The 27,897-nt window shown below is 40.0% G+C and overlaps 1 protein-coding gene across 7 annotated transcripts in view; it reads right to left on the bottom strand.

Annotated features, from left to right (window-relative positions):
* The window catches only part of GCNT1 (glucosaminyl (N-acetyl) transferase 1), a 143,581-nt gene that overhangs the window by 76,551 nt on the left and 39,133 nt on the right, over nucleotides 1-27,897 (bottom strand). For all 7 annotated transcript variants that reach the window (XR_004319284.1, XR_004319285.1, XR_004319286.1 and 4 more), the window contains one exon: nucleotides 21,927-22,005. The gene's annotated coding sequence lies outside the window, so the exon portion shown is untranslated. The remainder of the gene's footprint in view (nucleotides 1-21,926; nucleotides 22,006-27,897) is intronic.

Raw genomic sequence — 27,897 nt, 5'->3', positions numbered from 1 at the left:
TGGAAATTAATCTGGAAGGAGAAAAGGGGGATTTTCATTCTAAGCAAAAAAAAAAAAAAAAAAACCAACAAAAACAAACAGATCCTGGAGTTGGTTGTTTTGTTTTCGGTTTTACCCCTGCCCCTACACTACTTCTTTAAACATTCCTGGTTATAGTTGTGAAACAAACATGCCTTTATATCTACCAATTGAGTAATCTGCTCTTCAGCCAAAAATGTAACTGGCTCCTAATAACCAGGTATGATGTAAAGAATGTACCTGAAATGTTATTCTACACAAATATATCAATGGGGTGGTTGTGTGAGTCCCATGAATTTTCCACTAAAGAAAACAACCAAGGGGATAAAAAGTTTTTTTGCCGAAACCTCTGACCAATTTCAGAACAAATCAATTTGATAGTACTTTCATCCTGGGGAACTGTCCAGTCAAATCCAGTCTATTGCTATTCCATGAGGGGCTGTAAGGTACATCACTCAGGACATGCTTGTTCTAAAGGGAACACAGGGCAGAAGGCGAGATCCTCTTCATGTGTCAGGAGGTCACACAACCCCACAGACCAGGATCTGTGAACTGACGTTTACCTCTAGGTTTACTTGTAAATGTTTTAAAATGCAGTTCCTGTTTCTCAGGTGTGTGAAATGTCTTCATTCCCTGACATTTAGAAGTGATTCCTGTACCCAAATCATGAATTGTAAGTTGACAGAAACTGAATCTGTTCATTGTTTCGGAGGCTTAAGAACCTGGTATAACAGGACAAGTGCCAAGAAACAGTATTCGGCAACAAAATTCCTCGCTTATCTTCAAAGGTTTTGATTCTGAGAATCCATCAAACTACATTCAGAGACCTTTGGCTTATGGCCCACAGAACCAATTAGCTGGGACCTAGTATAAGTTTAAAATTTTAAACAGTGCCAGGTGATGCTATTGCACTGATGGGTATACGTATTCTCTTTGTTTTGTCAGATTAACTGCCGGCTAATGTCCACCTGAAATGCAGAACTGACTTCTTTGTTCTAAGTCTAGCAATTGTTTTCGGGGATCGTTGTTCTGATTTCCACTGCCTATCTCCAAAAAAGAACCAGTAGTTTGTCTTTTTTCTTTTATTTCCTTCTAATTGGACAGCAATTGAAGATTTATGTTTGCAGAATATCTGTATTCCTTCAACGTGGGCAAAGTGGCCTGTTTTCATTAACTGCAGTCTGAACGTATGGAGAGACAGGATTCATTGCGAAGAAAAAAAGTGTTAGGAGAGGGAGGAAGCTCTGCTGCTTGTTACTCAACATCTAGCCTTTCTTCCTAACAGACCCACATTTTGTTCAGGTCTCTACCCATCAGAGAGGGTGGCTCTACCCTCAGCTCAGAATTAAATCTGAGACTAAAAACTTTTTAGACTGTAACTCAGAGTGAAAAACAAATTTCACATGGCAACCCAGGACAGTCATGCATTCTATGTAATTTTTATAGAAAACTGAAAAGAAAGATTAATAAAACAATATCCACTCTTATAATGTGCATTGTGCTTTGATATGTTTCTTATACTATATTTCTTTAAAATGATAACTTTGACCTACTAAATTTGATTTCCCAACCCACTAATAGGTCCTGAGGCAAATTTCAAAACACTGGTCTACCTGTCATGTCAATCCTGCTCCTCTTGGCAATGAGTAGCTTTCAGCTTAGTGACCTACTCAAGCTCACGAGACAGGAGGGAAGTATTCCTGGGACTTTTCTTGAAAAAGTGCCTCACTCTTAGAACTGAAAGGGTGCACTATACTGAGTTCATGGGTTGGAAGAACTTGATATTGTTAAAACGTCAATTTTTTCCAAATTGATCTATAGATTCAACACAACTTTAATCAAAATACCTGAAAGATAGTTTGTAAAGGTTGAGAAGCTGATTCTAAAAGATGACAGACTCATTCCTACCTGACTTCAAGATTTACTATGATGAAGCCACAGTAATAAAAACAATTTTGTATTGGTGAGAGAAGAGACACCAAGATGAGGGGAACCGAATACAGAATCCAGAAACAGAGCCACACAGATGAAGTCTATTGATTTTGACCAAGGGACAAAGGCAATTCAAAGAAAAAGGATAGGGCTTCAATAAAAAGGTGCTGAAAAACTGGACATCCATATGCAAAAAAAAAAAAAAGGAAGCTCAAACTGTGCCTCACACTTTGTACAAAAACTAACTTAAAATGGATCCCAAATCTAAATGGGAAACTATAGAACTTTTAGAAGAAAATATAAGAGAAAATCTTTGTGAACATGGATTATGCAAAAACTTCTTAGGTAGGACACCGAAAGTACAATCAATGAAAGAAAAAATGATAAGTTGGACTCCATCAAAATTAAAATCTTTTGTTTCACAAAAGATAGCAAATAGGAGAACGAAATGACAATCTGCAGGCTTTGGAGGATATATTGGCAAAACACGTAGACAACACAGAACTTGTATCCAGAATATACAAAAGACTCTTAAAACTCAATAGTAAGAATAAAAACACAATAAAGACATGGGCAAAAGATTTGAACAGAATCTTCACTAAAGACGATATACAGATGGCAAATAAGCACATGAAAAGATTCTAAACTCACTATGCTTTAGGGAATTGCACACTAAAACCAAAATGATACACCACCACACATATTAGCATGACCAGGACAAAAGAAATCAGTGGTTGCTGGAGTAAGGGATGGGGGAAGGGTCGCTTACAAAGGGGCAGCACAAAAGGATTTAGGGGTTAATGGGACTATTCTGTACCTTAATTATGGGGGTGGTTACATGACTATGTTTTTGTCAGAACCCAAAGAACTATATAATATGAATTTTATGTAAACTTAAATTGTTTTTAAAAAAAACACAAAGGAAGAGATGATTTTTTTTTGCTCAGTGATGTACTAGATGTGACTTCTGGAAGCAGGGTAGCCATTCTGTCACCATGGGTGAGCCAGAGTGAAGAAAAAACTAATACATGCAGGAGGCTGGGTGGAAAAGATAAAAGAATTCAAGTATTTAAATTGAGCCAACTGGTTATCTAAACTTGAAACCAACCCACCTTGAGTCTTACTGTACAAAATAATGATAATTTTCTTTCTGTGTAAACTATTTTGAACTGGGTCTTCTGTTATTTACAGCCCAAAGTATTCCTGTACAGGAAGTCTCAATGATTTTGTTTCAAAAATTACATCATCCTCAAATAAACAAATGGGACCTAATTAAACATATAACCTTTTACACAGCAAAGGAAACCATAAATAAAACAAAAAGACAACCTACAGAATGGGAGAAAATATTTACAAAAGATGAGACTGACAAGGGCTTAATTTTAAGACTATATAAACAGCTCATACAACTTAATAAGAAAAACACAAACAACCCAATCCAAAAATGGGCAGAAGATCTAAACAAGCAATTCTCCAATGAACACATACAAATGGCCAATAGGCACATGAAAAAATGCTCAATATTGCTAATTACCAAAGAAATGCAAATCAAAACTACAATGAGGTATCATCTCACACTAGTCAGAATGGCCATCATTCAGAAGTCCACAAATGATAAATGCTAGAGAGTGTGTGGAGGAAAGTGAACCCTCCTACATTATTGGTGGGAATGTAGTTTGGTGCAGACGTTACGGAAAACAGTATGGAGATTCCTCAAAAGACTAAAAATAGACTTACCGTTTGATCCAGCAATCCCACTCCTTGGCATATATCCAGAGAGAACCTTAATTTAAAAAGATATATGCACCACAATGTTCATAGCAGCACTATTTACAATAGCCAAGACATGGAAACAACCTAAATGCCCATCAACAGATGACTGGATAAAGAAGCTGTGGCATATTTACACAATGGAATACTACCCAGCCATAAAAAATAAAATAAAATAATGCCATTTGCAGCAATATGGATGGACCTGGAGAATGTCATTCTAAGTGAAGTAAGCCAGAAAGAGAAAGAAAAATACCATACAATATCACTTATTTGTGAAATCTGAAAAAAAAAAAAAAAGACAAATGAACTTACTTACAAAACAGAAACAGACTCTCAGACATAGAGAACAAACCTGTGGTTACCAGGAGGGGAGGGGGTGGGAGGGGATAAACTGGGAGTTAGAGATTTGCAGATACTAACTGATATATATAGAATAGATAAGCAACCAGTTCATGTTGTATAGTGAAAGGAACTATATTTGGTATCTTGTAATAATTTATGGTGAAAAAGATTATGAAAATGAATATATATATGTTCATGTATGATGGAAGCATTGTACTGTACACCAGAAACTGACACATTTTAAAATGACTATATGTCTCTCTCTCTCTCTCTCTCTCTCTCTCTATATATATATATATACACACACACACACACACAAAAGATAGTAATTTTTTTAAAAAAAGCAGCATGGATGATCAATGTTCTAAGAAATTATGGGCTTTACAATTATTTCTGCAGAACCTTGAGATTAGAACTAACCAAAGATCATCTGACCAGCCCTCAAAAGTCAAGACAGCCATGACGAGCCAGAACCCTCCAGTGTTGTCCATTTCCTGCTGGTCTAACCCCCATGCTGTTTCTTAATTATGTCTACTCTAATGTACCCACTAAGAGTTTGTCTAATAGAAGATTTGAAGACTTTCTAAAGTTGTCCATTCTATTTGGGGGCAGATTTAACTATTAAAAACAGTTTTTTACACTGAAAAAATTAAATCATCCCCATCATTAGGAAAGAAATAGAGTTCATGAGTCTTCTGAATGTTTTGAGAAACCTGAGACTATGTTCAGGACCAACATACACATCACCATTTCTATTAGGAAAAAGATACATGAGCTTTCACAGACATATCCCCTCAACTTACATAAAGAACTTTTAAACAGTGGTATTTACTTAGATTTCTATAAAAGATTATCCTGTAATTTTTGAAATACAATCTGAGTGACATGTGTGTTAGGACTGGCATGTGCCACAAACTGGAAGGAGGTGGTCAAACCCAACCCACAGTTATCTATTTCTCTTCACAAGTACTTTATGCACTTTCTTAACTTTTTTTTTTTTTTTACCAGAGTCAAAGTGCATTCCTCATTAAAAAAAAAAAAAAAAGAATGATGTTCTATTTGAACTTAAATTTGAATAACTTTGGAACCAAAGAGAAAATGAATTTCAAAATATTTCCTTGGTATAAACTTAACGTCAGGCTCTTTGTAGTAATCAATGCCAGCAGTGTCCTTATTGAGTTAGGTAGGATAAAGAGATGTTAAACAGGTCATTGCAAATGTGACAAGTGCTATAAACAAAAGAAAGGACAAGACATAGGAACAACTAACGAGAGTATGGAAATCACCTTGGACATCCCAAGAATGCCCCTAGGAAGCAGCATTTAGGCTGAAATCTGAGGCAGAAGTCATCAAGGCAATTGGTGGGAAGTTCATGAGTTCATGATGCTTTATTTTAAAATATAAGTGGAGACAGAAAAAACAGGAAAGGCTATTTCGGTCCAAGTGACCCAGCACATCAGTGACTAGGCAGAAGCAAAGATGTTCTGAGGCAGCCATCTTGACATGGTTCTTTCCATTCAGGGAATATTTTCAAACCAGAATTTTGACAAAGGTATCTTGATTTTAAAACGAATCTCTTTATTACCAATTATGTGTGCAATACAGCTGCCTTACCCTAACCCTGTAGTTCTCAATCAGTGGAAGTTTTGCCCCTCAGGGGACAGCTGACCAAGGCTGGAGACATTCTGAAAACTGAAAGGGGGGTGCTACTGGAATCTGGTGGGTGGGGGTCAGGGATGCTGCTTGACATCCTACAATGCAGAGGACAGCCCCCACAACAAAGATTTATCCAACCCCCAAAGGTCATTAGTGTTGAGGCTGAGGAACCCATCTCCAAGTGCCTTCTTTTGTATAATTTTCTACTTAGGAATTGAAATTATTATTTTCAATTGTATTATGTTTGGTGTTGTTTCAATGATTTATGAATGGATATGCAGTACTTTAAAAGGATAGTTAGAATTTTTCAAAAATCTACTAAAACTGATTCCGCTTCTAAAAATATGTCACTTGTTTTTCAAAAAAACCATTATAAAAGTTTATGAAAAAAAATTGTCACTATATGCAGATGATATGATACTATATATATAAAACCCTAAAAATTCCACACAAAACTACTAGAACTAATAAAAGAATTCAGGAAGGTAGCAGGATACAAGATTAATGTACAAAATCAATTGCATTTCTTTACACTAACGATGAATCAATAGGAAAAGAAAGTGAAGACGCAATCCCTTTTAAAATAGCACCCAAATTAATAAAATACCTAGGAATAAATCTAACCAAGGAGGTGAAAGACTTACACATGGAGAAATATAAAACATTGATTAAGGAAATTAAAGACGACTTTAAAAAAAATGGAAAGATATCCCATGCTGCTGGATTGGAAGAATCAATATTGTTAAAATGGCCATACTACCCAAGGCAATATACAGATTCAATGCAATCCCTATCAAATTACCAATGACATTTTTCACAGAGTTGGAACAAAAAAAAATGTTAAAATTTGTATAAAAACACAAAAGTCCCTGAATAGCCAAAACAGTCTTGAAAAAGGAGAACAAGTTGGGGGAATCACACTCCCTGACTTCAGACTATACTACAAACCTACAGTAATCAAAACAGTATGGTACTGGCACAAAAACAGACACATAGGTCAATGGGATAGGATCAATGGAACAGGATAGAAAGTCCAGAAATAAACCCACACACTTAAGGTCAATTAATCTACAACAAAGGAGGCAAGAATATACAATAGAGAAAGACAATCTCTTCAAAAATTGGTGCTGGGAAAACTGGGCAGCTACCTGTAAAAGACTGAAATTAGAACATTCTCTAACACCATAAACAAAAATAACCTCAAAAAGGATTAAAGACCTAAATGTAAGACCAGATACTATAAAACTCCCAGAGGAAAACATAAGCAGAGCACTCTGACATAAATCACAGAATTTTTTTTTTCCAAATCACTCTTTAAAGTAATGGAAATAAAAGCAAAAATAAACAAATGAGGTCTAATTAAACTTCAACACTTTTGCACAGTTAAGGATACCATCAACAAAACAAAAAGACAACCTACAGAATGGGAGAAAATATTTGCAAATGATTCAACCAACAAGGGACTAATTTCCAAAATATACAAACAGCTCATACACCTTAATATCAAAAAAACCAAGCAACCCAATTAAAAAATGGGCAGAAGACCTAAATAGACATCTCTCCAAAGAAGACATACATATTGTCAACAGGCACATGAAAAGATGCTCAACATCACTAATTGTTAGAGAAATGCAAATCAAAACTACAATGAGATATCACCTCACACCAGTCAGAATGGCCATCATTAAAAAGTCTACAAATGATAAATGCTGGAGAGGGTGTGGAGAAAAAGGAAACCTCCTACCCTCCTGTTGGTAGATGCAGCTACTAGGGAGGACAGTATGGAGGTTCCTTAAAAAACTAAAAATAGACTTACCATATGATCTACCAATCCCACTCCTGGGCATATATCTGGAGAAAAATATAATTCAAAAAGACACATGCACCTCAATGTTCACAGCAGCACTATTTACAATAGCCAAGACATGGAAACAAACCAAATGTCCATCGACAGATGACTGGATAAAGAATGTACGTAGTACAATGGAATACTACTTAGCCATAAAAAATAAAATAATGCCATTTGCAGCAACATGGATGGACCTGGAGATTGTCATTCTAAGGGAAGTAAACCAGAAAGAGAAAGAAAAATACCATACGATATCCCTTATATGAGGAATCTTTAAAAAAAAAAAAAGAAGACACATAAATTTATCTACAAAACAGAAACAGACTCAGACACAGAGAACAAACTATGGTTACCAGGGGGTAAAAGGAGTGGGAAGGGATAAATTGGGAATTCAAAATTTACACCTCTTGGAGAGTGATGGAAATGTTACCTATCTTGATTATACTGATGGTTTCATTGGTGTATACATCTATTAAAATTCATCAAATAGTACATCTGAAATATGTGTAGTTTACTTTACAGGAATCATACAACAAAGGTGCTAAAAATAATAATTTTTTTAAAAATAATGTGCAATTAATTTAAAAATACTGCATTGCTAAAAAATGCTGTCACCTGGGCCTTCAGCAAGTCATAATCTTTTTGCTGGTGGAGGGTCTTGCCTTAGTGTTGATGGCTGCTGACTGATTAGGGTGGTGATTAATGAAGGCTGGGGTGACCATGGCAATTACTTAAATTAAGATAACAATGAAGTTTGCCACGTTGATTGACTCTTCCTTTCATGAATTGTTTCTCTGGAGCATGCAGTGCTGTTTGATGGCATTATACCCACAGTGGAATGTCTTTCAAAATTAGAGTCCATCCTCTCAAACCCTGCTGCTCCTTTATCAACTGTCTATGTAGTATTCTAAATCCTTTGCTGTCAGTTCAACAATCTTCATGGCATCTTCACCTGGAGTAGATTCTATCTCCAGAAACTACTTTGCTCATCCATAAGAAGCAACTTATTTATTCAAGTTTTATCATGAGATTGCAGCAATTCAGTCCCATCTTCAGGCTCCACTTCAAATTCTAGTTCTCTTGCCATTTCCACCACATCTGCAGTTACTTCCTCCACTTAAGCCTTGAACCCTTCAAAGTTGTCCATGAGAGTTGGAATCAACTTCTTCCAAATTCCTGTTAATGTTGGTATTTTGACTTCTTCCCATGAATTATGAATGCTCCCAATGCCATCTAGAATGGTGACTTTTCTCCAGAAGGTTTTCAATTGACCTTGCCCAGATCCAAGAGGAATCGCTATCTATGGCAGCTACAGCTTTGAGAAATGTATTTCTCCATTAATAATATGGCTTTAAAGTCAAAGTGACCCCTTGATGCACAGGCTGCGAAATGTATATAGTGTTGGAAGGCATGCAAACAACATTAATCTCACTGTACCTCTCTCCATGGGAGCTCTTGGGTGACCAGGTACATTTTCAATAAGCACTAACAATTTGAAAGGAATCATTGTTTTCTGATCAGATCTCAACAGTAAGCTTAAAATCTTTCCTGTGAACCATGGTGTTAACAGATGTGCTGTCATCCAGGCTTTGTTGTTCCATTTATAGAACATAAGTAGAACAGAGTTAGCATCATTCTTAAGGGCCCCAGGATTTTCAAACTTGAAAATGAGCACTGGTTTCAACTTCCAGTCACCAGCTGCATTAGCCCCTAACAAGAGAGTCAGCCTGTCCTTTGAAGCCAGGCACTGGACACCTGTTTCTAGATATGAAGTGTAAGTCTACAATGAAAATCTGCTGTTCAGTGTAGCCACCTTCACTCATTATCACAGATCTCCTGGATAACTTGCTGCAGCTTCTACATCAGGACTTGCTGCTTCACCTTGCACTTCTAGGTTATGGAGGTGCCTTCCGTCCTTAAACCTCATGAACCAACCGCTGCTAGCTTCACACTTATCTCCTGCAGCTTCCTCACCTCTCTCAGCCTTCAAAGAATTGAAGAGACTTAGGGCTTTGCTCTGGATTAGGCTTTGGTTTACAGGAGTATTGTGGCTGGTCTGACCTCTCCAGACCACTGACACTTTCTCCATATCAGCAATCAGGCTGTTTTGCTTCCTTATCATTCATGTGTTCAATGGAGTAGCACTTTTCATTTCCTTCAAGAACATTTCCTTTGCTTTACCGATGGGGCTGTTTGGCACAAGAGGCCTAGCCTTCAGCCTGTCTCGGCTTCTGACAGCCTTCCTCACGGAGCTTCATCATTTCTAGCTTTTGATCTAAAGTGAGAGATGTGTGACTCAAACTTAGAGATCACTGTAGGGTTATGAATTGGCCGAATTTCAATGTTGCTGTGTCTCAGGAAACAGGCCCGAGGAGAGAGAGACAGAGAGAGAGAGAGAGAGATGGGGAAACGGCCAGTGAAGCAGTCAGAACACACACATTCGTTAAGTTCACCACCATATATAGATGCAGTTCGTGCACCCCAAAACAATGATAATAATACCAAAAATTACTAATCACAGATCACATAACAAAAAAAAAATGAAAAATTTGAAATACTGTGAGAATTACCAAAATATGACCCAGAGACACAAAGTAAGCAAATGCTGTTGGAAAAATGGCACTGACAGATTTGCCCGATGCAGGGTTGTCGGAACCGTTCAATTTGTTTAAAAAGCGCAGTATCTATGAAGCACAATAAAATGAGGTCTGTTCATATATGAAAGCTATTTTTAAGATAAAAGTTTGTAATTTCGTATTTCTATTTAATATAAAAAGAAGAAAAAGGAATTAACTTGTAACTTCAAATAAATGTTTCCTTACAATAAAGTATAGTCTTTCCCAAAAGATCCTTCTGAGCTCAGTGAAAACATGATATAAAGCCATTAAGATGCTGGAGTCACCACAGGTTTTTCTTTTTCCTTTTTTTTTTTTTTGACTTGTTTCAACCTGAGACAGAATCAACTTCCTATTATGAGAGAGAAATTAGCACAGTACATGACCTCTTGACCCCCCGCTCTCTTTTCACATGGTTATAGTTTTACATTGCTAAGGTTTATAAGACGGACATGAGATGCTGAATTATAACTTCCACAGTTGTTTCCTTGTAATTTCATATATAAATATAGTCTGTGCTCATTACTGTTTCTTTTAAAAGCCTCCTGTATTTCTGACCTCAATTTTGATTCTTCTCTTCATTGGCTGGATTTTGTCAACAATTTTTTTTTTAAATCCTCCAATAATTTTTTTTTTTCATGAAAGGTTCACGAGTGCTGTAGACACAGTAACTAACCATCCTCGTTTATCTCGGACTATCGGGTATTAGCACTGAAAGTCCTGTGTCCGAGGTAACCCCTCTGTCCCAGGCAAATGGGGAGAGTCGGACGTGCAGAGCACCTGGGGTTAATGCTTCCCCGAGTACTCGGTAAACACCGCATTGCTAGTTTCTGGTACAGCAGGTGTAAAGTATTTCTACATACTTGTTTTGTCTGCTTTGAAACCCATCAGATTCTATCTTTAGTGTTGACATTCAGCAACTTTTCTTCTCTCGGTTTTTTTCTAAAGGCAGGTGTACTTTCTCAACATACAGACTAAATTTTTTCATCCCAAGTAAGTATTCGTTCTTGTTTTACATCTTTGAATGGTTTTTCCCTTTCCATCCTTTTCTCCATCTCCTAGGACTCCAGCCATGTGTATTTCCACTCTTTATCTGTGTTTCGTTCGGCGTGAATTCCTAAGTCCTGCCCTGCCTTCTCAGTTCCGTTCCTTGCAGTGTTTCCCTAGGCAGATTACAGGTGTCAGGCGAGCCATGATGTTAGTAACCATCGGTGTCCCCTTCTCCGTCACCCCCGTTGTGAAAGCTTACCCAGCACTTGCAGTGGGCCAGGCACAGGGCAGGACACTCTATATGCTTTATCTTATTTCATCTTCATAAAAACCCCATGAGATAAGTTCCACTATGACCCCCATTTTATTATTTTTTTAATTGAAAGATAGTCAATTCACAATGTTGCGTTAGTCTCTAGTGTACAGCATGGTGACTCAGTTACACACACACACATCTATATGTATATATATTCTATTATGACCCGCATTTTAAAGATAAGGAGACCAAAAAGCAGAGACAGTTACCTACTCAAAGCTACACAGCCAACAGGGGACACAGCGGGCACTCACACCTTGCTTCTCTGACCAGGGTCTGAGATTCATCCCCTACAGCTCACTGCTCTCCTGTGCACTCTTTCATTACATTTGATTTGTGCCCCTTGAAGCTTCAAACAGTGAGGGAAGGTTGAAGTGACTTCATTCAGTTCCTGTTCATTAAATCACTCATTTGGCCCCTTTACTGAACACCTACTACATGTCGACTATTATGCCAGATGTTATACCAAAAAAATGTATAAAATAGTATCACTGCCCTCAAGTCAATTTGAATCTGGTGGGGTGGGGAAAAAAAGATAAACAGATTAAGTGCAATTTTCCTTGGCAGGTGCCGCAGGATCACAGTGGCTGGAGAGGCATGCGAACTGCCAGGAAGGAGGAGGAGATGCTCAGAGGAGTGTCAGGGAGAGGGCACATTCCAGGCAAAGGGAGGGACACATGTGCCACTGAGTTGAAAGAGAGCATATTCTTAAGCTCAAGAAATAATGAAAAATTTGAGGCAGCTGGAGCACAGGGGAGCCATGCAACTGGAGAGGTAAGTTAGGGACACATGACTGCCATTCTGTTCGTAATTATCACTTGAACCCTAGAAAAGGATGATGATGAGTTTAAAAGTTCTTGGGAGGCTCACATAGGCTCGGGTCAGACTTTCCACACTGCACTCTGTGTCTTCTGTCAGTAACTGGTTTCCTCTGGTTCATCTTCGATAGTTCTGACAGAAGAGAAGACATTCCTCTACGCTTGGTTTTCTCCCTCCATCGTGGACGAGAACTAGGGGTGGGCTGCTGTCCCCTCTCCCAGAGAAATCAATCTGACCCATGAAACTTCTCTCAGTATAACATGAGCAACATGGAGAGCAGAAGGGACAGGCACAGAAATCTAAGGAAATCAGTCTTTTCTGAGAACACAGTGGGTTTTTAATTTGTTTGGTTTTTCATCTGAGAGCCAACTTTTCGGCAGCCCTTTTCCCAGCAAGGGGGTCACTCAAGGGTGGGTTGGCAGGAAGGTTAAGTGTGTTGACTTAGGTGAAGGCGGTGTTTCTGAGCACAGTACTGCACTCCCTGGTCCCAGGACCCACACAAACAACCTGGGTTTGGGATTTAGGGGGGAAAGAAAAAAAAAAAAACCTGAAAGTTTTTAGGATTGATGTACATGTCCCTATAGGAAACAACAACTCCCTGCTTTTAAGAAAAATCATTTCGAGAGTATTATATATTTTTTCCAAAATAGAAAATCCATTTTAGAAAACAACAATCTGGTAACTTAATAGGTGTGGGTTTTTTTTTAATTGAATTATCTGGAAAATGATTAAGCCATAGCCAACTTACAGTCAGTTTTCTGGTCTCAGTGAAAAGGCCAATTTGGATAGAGATCAATGAAGCAGTCAGAAGGGGCCATAAGTGAGGGAAGAGGAGAGCAGCTGGAAAAAAAACCAGAGGAAAGCGGTTACCAGGGACCACGTATCGATTAGTCACCACAGGCAAAGTGCCCGGGGCACACAGTGCTTTCAGCGGCCCGCAAAAATGATTTAATTTTTATCTCTTTCAAAATCAAAAGAAAAAAATGAAGATATTATAATGAATCCAGCCTGGATTATATTCATCTTTATACGAATGCACTTGTAAAATGTAGTTGTTAATTTTATTTATTTATTTTTTATGGTGGAGAGAGCTCACAAAAGCAAAAAGGCTGAGAGGGGCCATGAGAGTCAACGTGGAGCTGGTGGTTACTAATACGTTGGCTCTCAGGCCTGAGAAAACAGAACCCTGTCTTCCGTTCCATTACCAATGATCATGCTCACATTTTGCTGGCTGGGTGGGTCCCGTCCACGGAGCCACGGGCTGGCGGCACACCTATCAGTTTCCCCAGCTCTTCCTGGAGCCCCTCCCACTTGCTCAGCAGTAAGGCTAGACCCCTTTGGGCTGCCGTTTTATTAATTTCCATCACCAAGGAGCCAGCCAGGAGATGCCCCACCACCAATGATACCTAAAGCGGCACAGACTTTCGCTTTTCTAGCTGGGTGCTGTTCCCAAAATCTCAACCCTTCCTGGTGCCCAACTGTCGTGTCTTTTATCCTAGTCCGGTGTGAAAGCCGCACTGCGTCCACCCAGGATGGGGAGACTCCCGAGTCCACAGATCTTCTAGATTGTTTGTGCTGGAAAATAGTAGCCACGAAGGCCACTGAACTCTACTTTAGAGACGTTAAAGTTTGAGGACGTGAGAGTTACCCTCATGCTCATAATCCATCAGGTTACAGGGAAAGCAACCACAGGCCAAATTCTGCCACCCCTACCGATGTTTGTTACACACATCTTCATTAGTGGTCATCGGGGGTGGTCACCACCATCTCCCGTTAGCTCAATGAGATTCTAGCTCTGTTCCCTCTCAGGTGGTCCAACACACACTGCAGGAAATGTTCACAGGCGGCCAACACTTCAGAAGCAAGAGTCCACGCCTGCTAGCTGGCACGATTCAGAAACCCTCCTACACCAACAGCTGGGCAAAGGACCATTTATTAGGGATCAAGCCAGATTTCAGGTTTCCTTAAAGTCTTACACCCTCAGTTCATACAAGAGCAAGGAGTCTCTTTAAGGTATTTTTAGCCAGTCCTCATATTTTTGAATACCTTTAACATCAATCAGTGAGACCTCATTTCTAAGCAATCACCATGCTAAGTGATTAAGTTTATTAACAAACTAACTTTCTAGTTTCTCCAGTAAAATCCCCTTTCTCACATTCACTATGCTGATTAGCAAAGTATTGTCTGGATGAAGCCACAGCTGGACTACAAACTTTTCTGATTTAATCCTAGCTAATCACTCTTTGACTCTGCATTCTGGATTACTAACCTAAAAACAGATACAAAATATCACAACGTTTATGCTGAGTGTTTTTAAAGAAATTCTAGCCACCATAACACGGTGGCATCTTCATGGGTCCCAACGCTATGATCTGCACAAGCAGATTATCCTGCAGATTTCCACGACTTAGGACACCCTGGGTCTCCTACAAATGCCACATCAGGAGCCAGAGGCCAGCACACGACTAAGAAAGACTCAGAAGCACAGTGACTCCTTCCTCACTCTCTATTGGCAATGGCATAAGAATCCAGGAATTTAGAACCAATTGAGAGGGAAGGAGATGTGGAAGAAAAACCCTGGAAAAAGGCATCCCTTTAATGGAATAGCTGCTAGATTCTGAATAATCCAAAAAAACAAGAGCTTGGGCAATTAACAGAATGAAAAAATTTATTAACAGAATTAACAAAATTAAATGTTTCTTTCAGCTAGAAATGGGAGTCATGATCTTCTACATAAAGCTGACTTATTTCAAAGTAAAGTTATGTTTTTGCAAACCTGAATTCTGTGGACTGATGTGACGATAGAGTTACACCTGTTACATAGCAATTGTGTATTTATGCACGTCAAGCCCACACAAGTGCAAGCTCCCTAAAAGTCAGAGTCATGCAGGAGGCACGGGTTCATCGATCATGCCTGACACGAGCCCCGCCAGCCACTTGGGGGAAATGCAACCTTCAGATGTGAAGCTGGGACTGCAGCTTCAGAAGAAATCTGGGTGAGCCGGTGTTTACAAAGATATCCTGTTCTGATAGTCAGAATATAGAAACATCTCATGTCAAATACAAAATGGAAAAAGGAACAGGTAGCTGTGCTAGGATCTGAAATTTATGTTGCTCATACTTTCTGGCTTATTCATCTTGGGTTATCTTTTAGTACGTTTGGCAAGATGTTTTTAAAAATTCCAGCCATGCTAAGGGAAGTCAAAGCAATTTTGTTTCTGTCTGATTGAGTGATTTAGAAGGAAATGGTGCTCCCCAGGTACCAGTTTGTTGACGGCAGCAGGAATGAAGAGATTCCTCACGTGGGGAGGGAAACTCAGGAGCACAGATGGGTCCTTCTCGTCTGCCAAATCTTTCCAAATGGAGAATATTTATTTTGCTCTATCTTAAAATTACATAAGTAACCTGTATTCACTGTAGAAACATTAGGAAGTTTAAAAAATAAAATGTTTTAAAAAATGAAATCACTTGGGATTTCCTCACCCAGTGACAAATATTGTCAACATTTTAATGTACATCTTTACAGATGTTCCTATATATTCATGTATGTATGAATATTTCAAAACTAGAATCATGCTGTATATACTTTTTGTAAACTGTTTTTTATATTGTGGACCACTTTTCATGTTGATAAATGTTTGTCTCCTGTAGTGGTTCTCAAACTTGAGCATGCACTTGAAGAGCTCAGTACAACACAAGTTTCTTTGGTCTTCACCTAGCCAGTCACGGGGTCCAGACTTCAGTAGCTGGGAGGCTGGAGGTAAGAATTTGCATTTCTAACGAGTTGATGTTGATACTACTGATCTGGGGAGCTCATTTTGAAAACTGTGGTCTAAACCATCACATTTATGACTGCTGAATATCTCATCACATGGATGAATGAATCATCATTTAAAAAGTAGATAGTATTAAACCTATAATAGTATTGTTAGGAATCCTATGGATGTGTTTTAAACTGTTTCCCAAAATATACAAAGATATTCACTGAAGCATTATCTATTATAGGAAAAGACTGGAAACAACCTAAATATCCTTTAACTGGAGAGTCTCTTTAACTAAATTATAATTCATCCATGCTACATAGCCCTTAAAAACAATGATGTTTTACACTGATACCTAAATATATACAAGTTTATCAATAAGTGAAAAGAACAAGGTGGAGAACACTTTGCAAAGTATAATTCCTTCTGTGTAAACAAATAAAAGCATATATGTTTACATGGAAGTACATGCAAAAGGAAATTTCTCAAAAGGAACCCCCCAAATTGTTCATTGTCATTATCTTTTCCAGGTGAGGAGACAGAGGAATACCAAATATGGACATGGGAGAGCAAAAGCCCAAATCACTGATACTCACAGGGGTGGGGGAAGACTTCTCGGTTCAGGGGGGCATAGTTGATCCAAATCTTAACAGATGAACCAAATTTCAAAGTCTTCTACAGTGCCTGAGAACATGGTTCCATTTTTTAATGATCTATTAAAAACTTCTAATGTTTACAGATATGTTCATAGCAGGTTTATTCATAATGGCACCAGAATGGAAACAAGCCAAATGTCCATCAGAGGGAGCATGGATAAAAGAATTCAATGGAATTCTATACAGTAACTTAAAAAAAAAAAAAAAAAGAATAAACCACTGCTGCCTGCATCATGTCATGTTCAGCCTGTATCCCCAGGGCATCCAAGTTCCTCAGGGAGTCACTGCCATCTCTCTTTTCCACGCTGAAGACTGAACCGGCTTCAAATGAGTGAGTTATGAGGAAAGGATGGGGGATTCTCAAAGTGAGAATCCTCCATCCCAAAGCAGGCAGGCAAAGGCATGTTACTGAGGCCGAGGCTGTGTGCTGCTGAGAAGGTTGACAGGTGGGAGTTGGTACTATGGAATTTTCTCTCTGTTACGTTCCTTCTGGTGGGGAGAAAGGTCTGTGCTATATAACAATGATCAAGGTAGGAGGACTGCCATGCATTCTGGAAATCACCAAGATCATCGTCCAGGATGCAGAGTAAAAAATCCCCAACTCTAAAATATAAGTGCAGAAGCTCTTCCCATAGTGTCTGCATGGAGTTCTGAAATTGGGGAAGAGCTTATAAGGGTGCACTTTGTGTGTATGCGTGTTCATTTGTGACTAGTGAGAGACAAGTTTGTGTTCACAAATTCCCTAGATATTTACAGTGACCACTACTTACCCAACACCAACCAGTGGCCTGAAAAGAAGCCCTAGGAGGATGGAGTAGCTCTTTCCTTTCTGTCCAGAATTCTTTCCTTTCAAATATCCACACCCTGAACACAGGAGTGGACACACAGCCCAGGGAGGGTCACTCATGGTACCCTAGCCACAGTGACTGGTCCAGGAATGGGCACATGACCCCAGCCTAACCAATCAGGAGCCATCTCCAGGATGTTTCTGGAGAAGCTCAAGTAGAGTCTCTCTTTTCTCACATGGCAGGAGCTGTGTGATGTGACCTGGTAATGGCCAGCAGCCATGTTCCCAGTCAAGCAAGGAAACCTGAAGGCACAAAGTTCCAGGGAAGTCTTGTGAGCTGCAGAGCCCTGACTGTGTATGAGTCACAAGCCACTTCTGGGCTCATTCACACATGAGGCCAGCTCCACCCTTCCTGAGGTCCGGTTTCGGAAGCTAGAATTTTACCTTTCACTGTTTGATTAATTGAACTTTGTGTTTCTATCCACTGGAATGAAAGACAGGTGCTGCCCTCAGAGGAATTATGATTCATATGGAAAGAATTACAGATGAAAACACAAGTTAAAATGTATCTAAGCATTATGCTGTACTTACTTCCCATATACCTAAAGAGTGAATAATTCTATTGTCACATGTAGAAAGAATGTGCTGGAGTGAACATTTGAATGGTTTAAGATAATGCCCATTCTTCAGTTCCCCTCAGGACTCAGAATTTTCTGGCCCTTGTTTGGAACAATTTCACATTCTGCAGGATAGTGGAGCGGAGAGGAAAGCACGCAGACTTAAAAAGCCAGATGTGGGAAAAAATCTGGGCTTGCCACTTCCCAGCTACCTGATTATGTCACTGTGGATGTCTTCATCTGGAAATACTACCAACGTGCCTAAAGCAATGAAATTTACTTCCCAATCTGCCAAGTCCAGAGGTGGCATAACTTTGGGGCTAGTTAATTCAGTGGCCTAATCGTGTCATCACAGACCCTGGTTCTTCAGCCTCTCCGTTTGCCATGTCAGGTCACAAGATGACTGGAGTTATTCCAGGTATCATACCCAGGAAGCATCAAATCCAGAGATTCTGCCTTTTCCAATGTCCCCTCAGAAATTCTAAATCTTTTTCAGGACAGCCGACCCCCAGCATTAGTGAGAACTGAGTCACATGTCTCAGATACCATCAATCCTCATTATTCATGGATTTTGCATTTGCAAATTCACATACTCGGTACAATGTATTCCGGACCCCAAAATCATTACTTGTGGCACTTTTACACTCACTCACCGACACGTACCGAGAGGTGAAAAATCTCAGTCATCCAATATGTACATTCTTAGCTGAGGTAGAACAAGGTGGGGCTCTGCTGTCTTGTTTCAGCTCTTATACTATAAACAAGTATCCCTTTCACGGTCTATTCAGTGTCATGCTTTTTGCTTTTTGCATTTTTGTGCTTTTTGTTGGCAATTTCACTGTTAAAATGCCACCACCACCAACTCGGCCCCACCACTCCACGAGTCCCCCCAGCAGTGCTCAAGTGCTGTCTAGTGAGGTGCCAGAAGGCTGGGGTATGCCTCACAGAGAAAATGCATGTTAGAGAAGCTTGGTTCAGGCACAAGTTACAGCGCTGTTGGCCCTGAGTCCAATGTTAATGAATCAACATCCAGGAAAGGAAGGGAAAATTTGTTGACCTGTGTGTGAGGCCACTCCAGAAAATGCTAAAGCAACACCTGTAGCACATGATGAAGCTATGGAAAGGATGGAAAAGTGGCTAAATTTTTGGATTGAGATGATGACAGATTTAAAAAAAAAAGAGTGGATACCATTATTGTGAGGGTGAAAGCAAAAGAAACTTGTGGTCATATTAGCCAGGATTAAGAAACGCTAAACCCTGTATAAAATAAATAAACTACAAGGGCACACTGTACAACATGGGAAATAAAATCAGTATTTTATAATAATTATAAATGGAGAACCACCTTTAAAAATTGTGATTCACTAAATTGTACACCTGAAACTTATACAATAGTGCACATCAATTAAACCTTAATTAAAAAAAAAAACAGACTAAAAAGTCACTAGTTATATGGCCTTAAAAAAAGAAAGAAAGAAATGCTATGCCTTTTCCGGCTACTGCTGGCAGCCTCACACAGCTCAAAAGAGGAAAACACAGGGGAAATATAAACTTGCAACAGAGTCTGGTTCTACAGGTCAGGAGGCTTTGAAATAATTTTTTTAAATTTGTAAGTGTTTTTACAGGAAAAGGTTATGCAGAAGAGCAGATTTGAAATGATGAGACTGGCTTGTTTTACAAGCTAGTTGGCAGACAACCTATGTAACACAATGGCATCTCATTTAATGAAAATGTTGCGACCAGAGGTTCCTGGGAACATAACCCCGTATATCTCCTGGGAGCAGCAGTCCAGCACTCGCTGATTTAGCGTTTGCAGTGACTTTATAGAACATAACTACCACGGGGAAACAAGAACCAATGGTACCTGGTTCACCCTCATAGATTCTGAATCATAAGGTGGGGCCCAGATATCTGCATTTTTATCAACCTTTTCATTCGCCTCTGAAGCACTTTAGTATTTGAGTCATTAATACAACTAGTTCCCTCATACTTCAGAAACCCTATCATGTTTTCAGTAGGTATCTTTGCTTCCGGGTTATTGGGGTCTGATTGTTGACGACTTGATCTGCATTCACACAAGGATTGCTTTTACCTCTCATGACTGGCTAGGAAGGAAGTAGCTTGGGTTACTTTAAAAACAAAGAAACAAAAACCACTGGTTGATTACTAACAGAAATCGTATCTACCTACTGAGACAGCCAACATCCATCCATCCATCAGATTTAAGCGTCATGGGCAATGACCACGAATACGTGGTTAACCAGAGTAAATCAAATACCTAGCCAGTGATGTTTCACATAATACACACTCTTCCCATGCACTGTGATGGGAACTGAATTCTTCCTATAAAGCGGTGGCTCTCAATGGCGATTCTGCCTCCCAGGGGACATCTGGCACTATCTGGAGATGTCTTTGGCTGTCACAACTGGGGAGGGAGACTGCTGCTGGCAGCTAGTGCGTAGTGGCTAGGGACACTACGAAGCACCCTACAATGCACAGAACAGACTCCGCCCCCACAACAAAGAATCATCAGGCCCAGAATGTCAATAGCGCCCAGGTTGAGGCAAATCTGCTTACATAGATACAATAATCACAATCACAGCCAATTTCTCATCCTCGGACGCTGAACCTCTGCCAGATTCTACAGCTAAAATGACACAGCACCGAATCATGTCGCTCCCCGCAGCCTGCCTACCAGGCAGGGGTCATGTGGAAAGATTCCTGGGGAAGGCTTTTATCTCTCCTGTCCCACTGGTTTGTTGTGGCTCATCCTAAGTCGAGAATGCATGTAATTTTTTTGCCCCAAGTTTTTAGACACGTTTCTTCCCTATTCTCATTACCCATCCCTATTTCCTTCTTTGCATCTCGTACAAAGTGCAGTCCAGCTTCATAGGAAACAGGTGTACCCTGACCCCCTTTGTGGACGGTTTGTAAAGGGCTTGGGGAAAAAAATATATCCAGGGGCCCACAAATATGCATTCCTCCTCCCTTCTCCTCCCCTAGGGAACAAGAGGAACTCGACCTGCCAGAGACCCAGACTCTGGGAATGCACACCTGGGATCCGACCTGCTCGCCAGTCCCTCAGTCACGTGATCAGGCAGGGAAAAAACACCAGGTTCCTAAAGATCAAATTTCCTCAACAGAATATTTGTAGGCAGAAAAGAAAATGACAGAATGCTTGAATTCAGGTGCAGCATTTAGTTTTCAGTAACATTTCATTTCACAGAGAAAACAAAGACAAGCGAAATTAAGCTGAATATTAGATGTTGTGAGTAAATCCATATATTATTTGCCCTTCTACTATTATAGTTTCTATTTGAGAGGAAAAAATGTATCTAAAAGGAAGGGTTTTTTTTTTTTTCCTTAAGAGAGATTAATCAAGATTAAGTGAATTAACATTTACCACATATTTAATGAGAACTTACTGTATATCATGCTCTGTGCCAGGCCTGGAAATACAAAAATGAAAGTGCACAGTCCCTGCTGCCAAGGAGCTATATCAGCTATTAATTTAATGTTTTAACATGCATTTTTATATTAAAACATGCAGTCACAGGCTGAGAGAAAATATATGCAAAAGACATACCTGATAAAGGACTGTCATCCCAAGTGTACAAAGGCCTCTTAAAAGTCAACAAGAAAATCAACAACCTGATTTTTAAAACGGGCAAAAGATCTGAACAGACACCTCATCAAAGAAGACATGCAGATGGCAAATGAGCATATGAAAAGGTGTTCCACATCACACATCATTATGGAATTGCAAAGTTAAAACAATGAAAAACTACTACATACCTATTAGAATGACCAAACTCCAGAACAGTGACATCGTCAACCGCTGGTGAGGATGTAGAGCAACAGGAACTCTCCTTCACTGCAGGTGGGAATGCAAAATGGTACAGCCACTTCAGTAAACAGTTTGGAACTATCTTGCAAAACTAAACATACCCTTACAATCCAGCAATCATGCTCCTTGGTATTTACCCAAAGGAATTAAAAACTAACATCCACACAAAAACATGAACACAGATTGTTTATAGTAGTTTTATTCATAACTTCTGAAACCTGGAAGCAACCAAGGTGTCCTTCAGTAGGTGAAGGGATAAATCAACTGCAGTATATGCAGACAATGCAATATTATTCAGTGCTAAAAAGAATTACCAACCCAACTAAGCTTATCAGGCTACAAAAGGACACAGAGGAAACTTAAATGCATATCACTAAGTAAAAGGGACCAATCTGAAAAGGTTGCATACTGTATGATTGCAACCATAAGACATTTTGGAAGAAGCAAAAACTATGGAGATAGTGAAAAGATCAGTGGTCACCCGGGGTGGGAGGAGAGGAATGAATAGGCAGAACACAGAGGATTTGTAGAGCAGTGGAACCATTCCGCTATGATACTCTAATGGTGGATACATGTCATTACACACTTCTCAAAACCCAAAGACTACACACCAAGAGGGAACCATAATGCAAACTACAGATCTGGGGTGATAATGATGTATCAATGCAGGTTCATCTATTATAACAAATGAACCACTCTGGTTTGGGATGTTGATAGTGGGGAAGGCTGTGTGGGGTTGGGGCAGGAGGTATGGGGAAACTCTGTCCTCAGTTTCGCTGTGGACCTAAAACTGCCCTTAAAGTCTACTTTTTAAAAATATATACACCCAAATGCACATGCAAGTATATGAGTAATTTCAATAGTTAATTTTTGATGGTGGTGATAAACTCTACATAAGATACGTGGAAGCCAGAGATCAGAGTGGTCATTTTCCTAAGCCAGAAGGGAAAAAGTGATGGTCAGGAAGGGCCATATAATAGAGAAGATGATGCCTGAGTTGAGTGTCAACAGGTGAGGGTTTCTGCTCTGAAAGCCTGGAAAATGTATTCTAGCAGCATATAGTATGAATGAGGACCGCTTCTGATGCAAGTGCTTTAAAAAAAAAAAAAAAGCTCAATCTCTCTTAAACAATAAAAGTCAGAATTTACTGGATCCTCTGAGTGAACAGCCCGGGGCTCAGCTTGCTCCAGGATTCAAAGGGCAGCCCCACAATCTATATCTCTTTCTCCACCTGCTTCCTCGACATTTGATAACCTTCCTGATTCCTGTAAGATGGATGCAGAAACCCAAGCACCCTCTTACTCTCAGTCCGTGTTAAGAGGGGAGAAAACACACAGGCTGAAAGTGAGAGAAGAGCTGGTTTCTCCAGACCACTGTTTATCAGCTGCATGCTGAGTAGACGGTACCAGGGGACAAAAACCCCAGAGAAGTCCTATTCAAGGAGACATGAAACAGCGTCACGTGTTTAGAAAACCACATGTGGTCCAAATGGATGGAGTACCATGTGCAAAAAAGGCTGGAGAGGGAGGCAGGGGCCAGATCCAGGAGGGTCTCATGTGCCATGTGAAGAAATCAGTATTTTATCTTTTAGGCAACTGGGCATCATGGAAAGGGGGTAAGGAAAAGTGTGAAATGACTAAATTTTCATTTCTGATAAATCACTCTGACAGTGGACATGCTGTGTGACTTAGCTAAGCAACCTGACCTCCCTGAGCTGCTTTATTCTTATATTTACAGAATGTGGACAATGGGTGTGCACACCATAAAATGGTGGTGAGGGGTAAACGAGCTTATATTTGTAAACTGCTTAGGTCAGTGCTTGGCACATTGGGTTAAGTATTTGCTGCTACTGTCTGCTGGCAGTGCTCCAGGTGAGAGAGGATGAGGGACTGAACAGCCTGATGACAAGAGAGGAGCATTTGGGTAGAAGCACCATTAAGAACAGAAACCCTAGGGATTGCCTGGGGGCAGAGAGGCCACACCAGGATGGACACCTGAGTAACGGGGTAGATCACAGAAGGGTTTTCCAAAGGAGAGCCTGCAGTTTGGTGGGTGTAATTCAGGACACACACTGACACATCATAACTGGAACCAGCTTCGCTGGGCTCATTTTGAGTTCTACCCATCCACGAGCCCTGCCCACAAAGACCCCTCCAGAGGTGGGAGGGCCTGGATACACACAGTTTGACTTAAGCTTCTCAGGTTCCGGAAGTGGATGCCACCCTCACGCCCTGCTTGGTTATAATTCTCTCCTCAGTAAGAATTAGGGATTTGACTCCGGTTACCTGTGGGCCCCCGTTTTCTCATACCTGCCTCCACACTAATTCCTGAATTGTTAATGCCCAGAAAGCATACAATCCACTCACAAAGCACTGGTGGGGATTTTCCTGAAGATTCGCAGGGAAAGACAAGGAAAGTGTGACCAACTCCTCTTGGTGTGAGCACCCCAGGAATTGCCTCAGTACCGGGCAGAGCAGGATGGCGGGTCACTGGAGACCCAGGAGAAGGTGAAGACCACTCCCTTCACGAGCTCCCCTTACCCTCAAATTCTTCTCCATAGGCTGCAGGCCCCCCACTGTCCAGCCCCAACTGTCCTTTCTGGCCTTCCTGGCTGGTACCTCCGGCCCTCACATTCCTTTGCCAAATCCATCAGTTTGTATAGTTTCCTCAGCAACACAAAAGCCAGCAAACGGGGCTGAGCCAAACACAAATTACCTGTGGTTCCTCACATCTCCAGGGCCACCCTTCTTTGGAGGTGCAAAGGCATATTTACTGCATTAGCTGGAGAAACAGTGGTCAACCGCAAGCGAGTATTCTCAAACGGAGACCGTCCCTGGAAATTTGGAGGTTGGCACTTCTCATTAATTTGATGCCCAGACATCTCCCTGTCAAATCTCTCAGGCTTTCAAGTGTTAAGACCAATGGCACGTGAAACTATTCCCCTTTGTGGCTTCGAGACTCTTCTTTCCCTCCTTTCCTCCTACCTTTAAGTCAACGATAGCTCAGGGTTCCCTGCCCGCCTCTCCTTCAGTCACCCTCATCAAACTCACGCCCTTTCTCTCCTCTCCCTCCACACACTTTCTGAGGGCTGATTTCAGCAAGACTCAAAGATTAATTCTTTTGGTGTCCACCCTTTTTTCTTTCTCAATGCATTGGCTTGTTTTTAAAAAAAAATTGAATACTACACTCAGGGCAGGACAGGGTCTGGGGAAGGAGATGGGAGAATTGAGATGGTAGAAAGGAGGTGAATGGACTGGAGGGGAACATTTTGGTAAAAGATACGCCATTTGTTACAGAGTCACGTACTTCTCTGCCCTCTTTGCAAACTGGGCCAATAGTGGCATCTGCTCCCAAGGTTGCCCTGAAGGGAAAGGAGGTGGTAAAATACAAAGCGCTTAGAACGTGCAAAGAGGAAACGCTCGCCAAATACTAGCCGTGGTCGTTATTACCTCAATGCGCTTTTAAGTAGTTTCTTTGAAGGGGTGTTCTTCTTTGGAAAGAAGTAGGGAAAACACGCCCCGAGGGAAAACTTGTCTCCTTTGAACCAAGTTAAATGAAGGCATTATAACTGGGTCAGGAAGTTTACTAATAAGTCTGAAGACTAAGAAGATACATGAGATACACCCAACGTATACCCAGTAACGTTACAACTAATGATCAGCTCTGCAGAAGTAAATCCTTCTAAAAAGAAAAAAAGTTGTGTTTTTCTGTTGTTGTTTTTTTAAAGAAAGCATCGGCTTCTGTTCCTTAGCTAATATTAGAGGTAGTGAGCCCTCATATGAAAGGGCACAAAAATCTGGATTTAAACCGGATCCTCCTCCCACCCCAAGACTGTTCACCCAAGTGACTCCCACGCTGCCCATGTGAATATTTTCACGTCCTCCTGCTGAAGGGGAACATCTGTTCTGCGCTGGCATGCAGCTGAGAGAAACGGACCACCCTCGCCTAGTTAGTAATTATCATTTACCTGGCATCAGAAAATGAGTTCCAGTAACAGATTCTAAGGAGCTAGAGGCAAAACAGCTGCTGATCAGAGCACCCTGGGGCCCTGAAGCCAGGGTGACAGTACCTTGCGGGATTGGTTCTCCTCCCCCTAGGGTATACAACTGCAGTATCTCACAGGGTTTCCCAGAGTATAAGGCCTCAAGACATGCTGCAAAGCACCAAAACTTAAATCTCAAAACATGTCTGTGGGTAAAAGAGGAGTGCCCCAAGAGAGCGGGGCTCCTCCCCCTGCTATCCACCAAGCAAAGGCTGGGGGTGAGGAGTCTTCGTAAGACTCCCTAAGGCAAACCATATGTGGAAAATGCTCCAAATAAATATCTGGCACGCAACAATTTTATAGAGCTGGAAGGAATAGTTCTCAAAATATCAAGATGTGGTATTTCAAGGAAATTCTAAATGCTCCTTTTTGTTCAATATCATTCTCTTACATAACTGAGATCACATTATATGAAGTGTTCCTGTTTGTTTACTTCCTTTAACCTACAGTGATTTTCCATGACATCAGACATACTGTAATATTCCATAATACATCACCCTATGAATACTTTTAAAGTACATAATTATTCCTCTATCGCTGGAGATTTATGTCTTTTTGCATTTCACCATAAATAAGGATATAACAAACACTGGGTTTAAATGCAGATCCAGACCTCTCATTAGTCCCCTAGGATATTTTCCAAGAAGTGAATTATTGATTAAAGAATTTGTTCTTATAGTCTCTCCATGGCAAGTTTTAACAATCACCCCTGTGATATGAGCATGTGTTCCTCAATATAGTCTCATTAAAAAAAAAAAACAAAACACAAAATTCTCCAAAACAAACAAACAAAAAATCACCCTAATTTGGGGTTATAAAAATTGTTTTCATTTGGATTTTTAATTGAATTTCAGATTTTTATATTAGCCATTTGTAGTCCCCTCATTTTATCTTCTGCGAATTTTACATCCTTTGCTCCTTCTACTCTTGGCGTTTTAATGCTTTTAAAAAATGTATTAGTATAAGGGGATTGAAAAGTAATGGGGAGTGGCCATGGAAGAGTACACAATTTCTTTGGGGGTGATGAAAATGCTCTCAACCTGATTGTGATGTTATACTAAAAACCACTGAATTGGAAACTTAAAATGGGTGAACTGTATGGTACCTGAATTATAGGCCAGTAAAGCTGTTTTTTTTTTTTAAAGCATAAATAATTTCCATATTAAGATATTCAGCCTCCTTCTTTCAAAATCTGTTGGTGAATTTCCCAATTCTAATTGTGCTTTTGCTTTCTCATATCCAGGAATACTTTCAGCTAAATCTGTTATCTGTTCTCTACTGAATCCTCCCACTGCTTTTATTCAGAAAACTCCATCACATGCAAAGATAGCCATCGACATGCTCTTCCAGTTTATTGTCATTCTCAAACCGTCTGGGTTTTGGTGCACATTACAAAGCTATAATTTAATGTTCTCCAAACAGGTAATTATTAAGTATACCCTTCCCCTCCTCACTACATTCTGATGGTTCCTTTGCAATATTTTACATATACTAACTTCTATTTCTGGGCTATCACTGTTAGCAAACTGAGAGTTCAAAAACAAACTTGTAGTATTCTTTAATATTTTTTACCTTTAAAATATGGCTTCATTCTATTTTTTTTTTTTTAATTCTTTAAAAAAAGAAAGGGGAGAGGGTATAGTTCAGTAGTAAGGTTGCATGCTTAGTATGCACAAGGTCCTGGGTTCAATCCCCTGTACCTCCATTACAAAAAAAAAAAAATTAAAATATGGTTTCATATCTAGTATTACACAACTCCATTAATCTCCTCTTTCAAAGCATTCCTAGCTATTCTTGAACTTTTTTTTTCTTTTGGATGAAATTTAGAACAATTCTGTCAACCCTTTAAAAATATGATTGGGCTTATATTTGACTGA

The sequence above is a fragment of the Camelus ferus genome, chromosome 4, assembly GCF_009834535.1.
Source record: "Camelus ferus isolate YT-003-E chromosome 4, BCGSAC_Cfer_1.0, whole genome shotgun sequence".
In the NCBI taxonomy this organism is placed as follows: Eukaryota; Metazoa; Chordata; class Mammalia; order Artiodactyla; family Camelidae; genus Camelus; species Camelus ferus.
This window is presented reverse-complemented; position numbering and strand designations above follow the sequence as displayed.